Source organism: Carlito syrichta, unplaced genomic scaffold, assembly GCF_000164805.1.
Source record: "Carlito syrichta isolate Samal-C Ts95f unplaced genomic scaffold, Tarsius_syrichta-2.0.1 Scaffold313876, whole genome shotgun sequence".
Taxonomy (NCBI): Eukaryota; Metazoa; Chordata; class Mammalia; order Primates; family Tarsiidae; genus Carlito; species Carlito syrichta.
Window position 1 is genome coordinate 62179 of NW_007257972.1, and position 7635 is coordinate 69813.

Here is a 7635-nt window from a genome sequence, read left to right on the forward strand (position 1 = left end):
CCAGTCTGGGTGACAGAGTGAGACTCCAACTCAAAAAAAATAAATAAATAAAAAATAAAATTCTGTAATTCATGCGACTGCACACACCAATATAGATTAACGAGGCTTGATGACACTAAAAAAAATTGTAATAGAATCATTTTGAATATTTTGATAATGTATCATAAAATAAACATAATTTCATATTCACCTGCAAATTGCTAGATTAACTGTAGGTGAAAAATGTCTTAGGACTTCTTGAGGAGGATTGTTCTGAGTGGGGCTTGATGTACATCAGGTATTGCGCTGGGCTGCGCTCATGGATTTAGAAGTAAGGTGGGTACACTAGGATTCCCAGCATAACCTCACCAGGGGGACAGCATTGAGCACTTTTTCTTTTTTTTTTTTTTTTTGAGTTGGAGTCTCACTTTGTTGCCCAGACTGGAGTGCAGTGGCCACTCCCAACCACCACAGCCTCAACCTGCTGGGCTCCTGTGATTCTTCCACCTCAGCCTTCCAAGTAGCCGGAATTACAGGCATACGCTACCACACCCGGCTGATTTTTTGATTTATTGTAGAGATGAGGTCTCGCTGCCCAGGCGGGTCTCAAACCCGTGGGGTCAGGCAGTCCACTCACCTCAGCCTCCCAAAGGTACGGGATTACAGGCTGAGCCACCGAGCCTGGTTTTGAGCACTTTTTCAAAGAAGCACTCAGCCCATCTGTTTCTTTATTGGCACCCACAGACAGGACGTGAGCTCTCTAGCTACTTAGAATCCTGATCACATGCATTAACAATTTAGTCACTTCCTTTTGTTAGCTCATTAATTTGTGGCTCAGCAGACATTTATCAGGTGTTTGTTGAGCCCGCAGAGTGTTCGTGGTCTGTAGTTTACATTTTGTGTGCTGGACGACCTAGTAGCACACTAGACTAGGTTGGTGCTCAGTACATATTTCTGATTATTTTCTCTCCACCATTTAAAAAAGTAAGTTATTTTTTAACATGCATATATTTTTATGTGTGAGGTCATAGAGGTCCTTGGATGGTCAATTTTATGAAATGGACATTTTCATATTTTAGGAACTGTGACTTGCTCCACAATATGTATTCATTCAGGTTAAATATGTTGTATAATAACATTATGTATCATATGTTATAATCCCAAGTATCTTGCCAGCCAGGTGGCATCACCCCAGTTTTATATAGGTGGAACAACAGAGAGAAGTCACGGAGCAACAACTGCAAGAGGCAGAAGCATGAATGAGCCCTGGTTTCAGAAGCCAATAGTGTTCATTCTTTCCATTATATCATCTCTCTCTCACCCACTCTATAAACACTTTATTCAGGGATAATCATGAACACATGTTAGAATTTTTAAAAAGTATAAAGAAACCTGCATGATGAAATTTTATGGTACTAAACACATTAAAACACTGTTAAATTTACATTGAATTAGGTTTTGCTTTATATTTTTATTGTAAGCAGATATTTATTAGAATATCTTGGCACCAATCTGTATAGGAAACAGATTCCTTGACAAACTTAAGTACTGAACTTCTAGAGCAAACATTACACATGCTGGGAAAAGAATTGGTTTATAAGAGTTCATGTTTGCATTCTCATATGAATGCTTCTTGATTACATCCCCAGAGCACTCAGTGAGCATTATCTCCAGTTGATTTTATGTGACTTTCACTTGCATATCTTTTAAAAAATATGGCTACATTGCTGTGACTAATTTATAAAGATTATTCCAGCTGCTTGTTTATTTATTCAGCAAATAATGAATGAGCATCTACTATGTGCCAGACATCATTCTGAGCATCCTGAATACAGTGGTGAACAAAACAAAAATCTTGGCCTTCTGGAGCTCATATTCTACAGGGGGGAAACAGAGATGACAGATAAGCAATTAGTTGAACAGTTAACAGTTTAAACAGGATAAAGGAAGAAAGTGTGGCTGGGAGTGTTGTTTTAGACAGATGATCTAAGGAGGCAGCCTTTGAGAAGAGCACTGGGGAAGTGAGGGGACAAGCCCTGTGATTATCTGGAAGTGGAGTATTCCAGGCAGAGGGGACCGCAAGCACAAAGGAGTGGGGTGGAACTGGCTTGGCATGTTGAGAAACAGCAAGGAAGACATTGAGGCTGGGCAGGAGGAGTGGTAGGTTCTGCAGGCAGAGAGGGCTCAGATCATCTTGTAGGCCATGACAGAGACTTTGTATTTTGTTTAAAGTAGGATGAGCAGCCAGTGGAAGGTTCGGAGTGAAGAAAGACAAGGTCTGACAGATGTCTTCATAGGTCAGTGTTGCTACTGTGAGAAGAAAAGACTAAACAGGGGCAGAAGAGAAGAAGCAAGGAGAGTTAGGTTATTTCATCAAATAGGTCTGGTGGGGAGCGGGGGCGATTATGTGGTTTGGAATAGGAGAGTAATGGCATTGAGGGAAGAAGTTGTCTGATTCAAGAAAAATTGTTAAGTAGAGCTGACAGAGCTTGCTGATGGTTGGCTTTGTAGGTATAAAAGAAAGAAGTCAAGGATGACACAAGGGTTTTACCAAAGGTACAGGTTAAATGGTGACATCATTGACTAAGGTTGGAACTGTTAGGAGAGAAAAATATTTACAGGGATCATGGGCTCATGCTGGATGTGTAAAATCTGAGATGCTTATTAAACCCCTAAGTAGCAATGTGACATATGAGACTGGATCCAGTTCAAGGGAAGGGTTTCAAACTGGAGTAGTGAATCTGAGTTATCAGTCTGTAGTGGTATACGTGGTTGAATTGCATCTCCCAGAAAGATATGCTTAAGGCTCAACACACCCCTTCCCACCATCTCGTACATGGGAATGTGTCCTTATTTGGAAACAGGGTTTTTGCAGATGTCATTTAGTTTAAGGATCTTGAGATGAGATTTTAGGTGGGCCCCAAAATCCAATGACTAGTATCTTTATAAGAGAAGAGGGAGGATATTTGAAAACCACAGAGAAATAGGAAGGAAGGTCAAGTGAAGATAGAGGGAGAGTCAGGAGTTATGCTGCCATAAGCCAACAAACGCCAGGAGCTACCGGAAGTTGGAAGTGGTAAGGAAGGATCCCCTCTAGAGCATCTGGAGTGAGTGCATATGGCACTGCTGACAGCTTGATTGTGGACATCTGGCTTCCAGAACTGTGAGACAGCAAATTTCTGTTTTTGTTTGTTTTTGAGTCAGGGTCTCACTCTGTCACTTAGGTTGGATTGCAATGGCTCAGTCACGACGCACCACATCCTCAGCCTCCTGGGCTTAGGTGATCCTCCTGCCTCAGCTTTCTGAGTAGCTGGGATTATAGTGTGTGTGACCATGCCTGGCTTATTTTAGATTTTTTTTTTTTTAGGGGTAGAGACGAGGTCTTGATATGCTGCCCAGGCTAGTATAAAACTCCTCAGCTCAAGCAGTCCTCCCACCTAGGCCTCCCAAAGTGTAGGATTACAGGTGTGAGCCACCGGCCTGGCCTTTCTGATGTTTTAAGCTGTGAGTTTGTGGTAATTTGTTTTGACTGCTTCTAGGGAATTATTTCAGGTGGTATCTAAAGCCTTGATTCCTTCCAGTTGAGTAGTGATCACTCAGGAGATGACTGTAGCAAGAGCAGAGAAGAGGGCCAGAGAAAGAGCCTTGGATCTCTCCAGTATTTTAGTAGTGGTGACTAGGAGGGAAAAAGCAGAGGTGATGGAGAAATGATAGAGGAACACGTGCGCATGGTATTCCAGAAGGCAAGGGGAGGAAAGTGGGCTTTAGTAGGACCTGTGATTGGCTGTGCTAAGTGCTGCTGAGAAACTGAGGAGGGTGATGTGGCAGGTCAACCAGTACTGCTGTTCAGGTGCTCTGAGGAAGCCCAATAAACAGAAATGGAAATTGGGTGTCAGCAGTTGTTGTACAGTGAGTACATGGTCATAAAGTGGTTTGCTTCCAAACTAAATGTCTACAAGGCAGTGCACCCATGTTTCTTTGTCCCTCTGGTGTGGCAGTTTTCTCTAGTCTTCACAGCTGTATTCAACTTCAGACTTAAAGTGCTCCTCTGTGAGGAGAGCTGCACCTGTTCCATCACTTGTATTCTTAGCTTGTGAATCCTTTTCCATCACGTGCTGAAGATTGATAGTAAACAGAAAGAAAACAGTTTGGAACTGCATCCAAGTCATCATTACCTTCAGTCTTTGCATCTAAACCACACTTGTTTTTGGTTTTGTTTTGTTTTGTTTTTGAGTCGGAGTCTCACTCCATCGCCCAGACTTTAGGGCAGTGGCACGCTCCCAGCCACTGTAGCCTCGACCTGCTGGGCTCTGGCGATCCTTCTGCCTCAGCCTTCTAAGTAGCTGGAACTACAGGCGTGCACTGCCACGCCTGGCTAATTTTTGATGTAGTGTAGAGACGAGGTCTCGCCAAATTGCCCAGGTGGGTCTCGAACCCACGGGCTCAGGCAATCCACTCACCTCGGCCTCCCAAAGGGCTGGGATTACAGGCTGAGCCACCGAGCCTGGCCTAAACCACACTTTTATGTTCTTGTCTAAGGAAGGTGAGGGTGGAGAATTGACCATTGGATTTGGCACTTGAAATTCATTGGTGACCTTGTTAAGAAGGCTTTGGTAGGAAAGTCTTAGAGAAGATTCAAGAGAAACTCCACTGTGAGGAAGTAGAGCAGGGATTACGGAGGGAGACAGACAAATGACTCACTAGCAACAGCAGTGCAAGATCAAGAGACTCCTTTGTTTGTGTATTGATGGACATGCTTTAGAAGAGAGATAAACTGGTTATGGAGATTAGATAAATGCCGGAGAATGGGGTAAATAATAGATGGCTGAGAAAAATCCTTTATTTAGGGGAATGGGGATATGAACAGGGTACTTGTGAGAGTTCTGGCCACCAATTAGAGAAGACTGGATTACTTTTCCTTTTTAACAATAGGAAAGGAAGAGGATACAGAAGCAGATGAGGTTAGTTGGTAAATTGATGGGTGGGGAGATAGCTTTTATCATATTGAGTATTAGGATGTTTAATACCCACCTGTTCTGATAGGTTCTGATGGTCATGGAGCAAAGACACAGTGCTTGCACTGCTAGCTGCTTGACATACCTGGCAGTGTCACTGACTTCTGCTTGTCTCAGAGGCACTGCTATGCCCTGGCAGGACAGTTCATCCTAAAGAGACACTCACATTTCTGTAGGGAAAGCTCAGGAGTCAGTAGTGGTGGTGATTGATTACTTGAGCGCAAGTTAATTACCCATGAAGACTGTCACTGTGCCTTTTTTCTTGCAACAACAGCAGTATTTTAGCATTACCCATCAAACTTGTCGTCTACAACAGAGGGCTGTTCAAAGGCCTCACTAGGAAGGCATATATGTCTGGAAATCCCTTTCATGGTGATGTATTTCACAGCAAATGAATCTCATTTTTAAATCCACCATGACTGGAGGTGTTCCTAGAGTATACAACACCACAAGAGGCTGGGCGTGGTGGCTTATGCCTGTAATCCCAGCACTTTGGGAAGCGGAGGCAAGAGGATTGCCCGAGCCCAGGGGCTGGGGACCAGCCTGGGCAGCTTGGCAAGGCCTCACCTCTACAATAAATAAAAAAACTGGCCATGTGTGGTGGCACATGCCTGTAGTTCCATCTACTTGGAAGGCTGAGGTGGAAGGATTGCCTGAGCCCTGCAGGTCGAGGCTGTGGTGGCCATGAGTGTGCCACTGGACTCCATCCAGTCTGGGCAATGGAGTAAGACTCTGACTCAAACGAACAAAAAACACCCTAAGATGAGTATTAGACCTCTGACTAGGAAAGAGGGCACCATCTTCTCTTGAGATGAAATCTGTGAATTAGGCCAGAATTTGTCACTGCACTGGAGGCATACTTCTGGAGGTGTGTCCCCATCTGCTTTCTCCAACTTTTGCTTTTTTGCTGAGTTTCTCTCTTAAGTCTGGAAAAAATTAAAATCGGTGGGCACTGTGAAGTGATACTCACTGGCCTTTGGTGACATTTAGCAGATATCCTCTTTTCTGTCTGACCATAGAAATGATGCCAAATTGAACAGAAGCTTCAGACATCTAGACATTGTCAACACCCAGAATAAAAGAAATATGTTTGTAAACTTCAAATGTAAGGGCAATTCTTGGGGGAAACCTATTTTCCAGGCACTATGTCTGTTTCTGCACCTACTCTTTCTCCTCAACTGGATTCCAATTTTACCTTGAAAGTCTCAGCTTAAATATTTGACCAAATTAAAAAACTTAATAGATGTTAAATAATTACATTGAGAGTCTGAATCCTACTTGATATTTATTGAATCAGTTAATACATGTGAAGTTATTAAGAAAAAATAGCTTAGGGTATAACTCATAGAAGCCATGTTTTGACTTTGTGGGGGATATATTTTTGAGTTTATGTATAACATTTGTAAGACCCATAAACTCAATTAAAAGCTAAAAACAGGATAAAACCAAAAGGTTTGTGGTTTTTTGAAAAATTTTTTTTAAACTCAGTTCTGTTTAATTCATCATTCTTTTAAATTGAGCATTTACTATGTACTGGGTTTGAACAAGAAAAAAAACTTAGAAGTCTGTTATAAAGAAAGCAAGGGACACAAGTACACATTTTCTTTCAATTCTGTGTGATCAGAACTTTGATAAGAAGTGTATGGAAGCCGGGCTTGGTGGCTCAGCCTGTAATCCCGCGCCTTGGGAGGCTGAGGTGAGTGGATTGCCTGAGCCCACGGGTTGGAGACCCGCCTGGGCAACTTGGCAAGACCTCATCTCTACAATAAATAAAAAAAAAAATCAACCGGGCGTGGTAGTGTGTGCCTGTAATTCCGGCTACTCGGAAGACTGAGGCGGAAGGATCACTAGAGCCCAGCAGGTCGAGGCTGCAGTGACCGGAAGCTCTTGGCTACTGCACTCCAGTCTGGGCAACAGAGTGAGACTCCAACTCAAAAAAAAAAAAAAAGAAGTTTATGGAATATATCATATAATATAATATTATATTATACTCTGAAGTCTGAGAATCACATGAACATTTCTAATGCCTATTGCAATTTTGCATTGCATGTACTTGCATTTTAAGTGTTTCATACACATGTAATTAAAATAAGTTTGTTATATTATAATTCAGCCTATTTTCAAAAACTAGATCATCTGTATGTTGATAAATGGGTTTACCCAAGTATACAGGAAAACTTCCATTTCAAGCTTTAAAAAAGTAGGTTGAGGCCGGGCGTGGTGGCTCACGCCTATAATCCCAGCACTTTGGGAGGCCGAGGTGAGAGGACTGCCTGAGCCCATGGGTTTGAGACTAGCCTGGGCAACTTGGTGGGACCTCATCTCTACAATACATCAAAAACTAGCCGGGTGTGATGACGCATGCCTGTGGTTCCAGCTACTGAAGGCTGAGATGGAAGGATCACCTGAGCCCAGCAGGTTGAGACTGCGGTGGCCGGGAGCATGCCACTGCCCTCTAGCCTGGGTGACAGAGTGAGACTCCAACTCAAAATAATAATAATAATAATTATTATTATTATTATTTGAGTCTTATTTAGAACTGATAATATGGCGTCAATAACATTCATCTTTTAGGCTTAAAAATGCTTTTTTTTTGAGTTGGAGTCTCACTCTGTTGCCCAGACTGGAGTGCAGTGGCCAC

The 7635-nt window shown here is 42.7% G+C and overlaps 1 protein-coding gene across 1 annotated transcript in view; it reads left to right on the forward strand.

The window, feature by feature from the left end:
• The window catches only part of DNM3 (dynamin 3), a 440346-nt gene that overhangs the window by 17853 nt on the left and 414858 nt on the right, over positions 1–7635 (forward strand). The gene's annotated exons all lie outside the window — the stretch shown is intronic.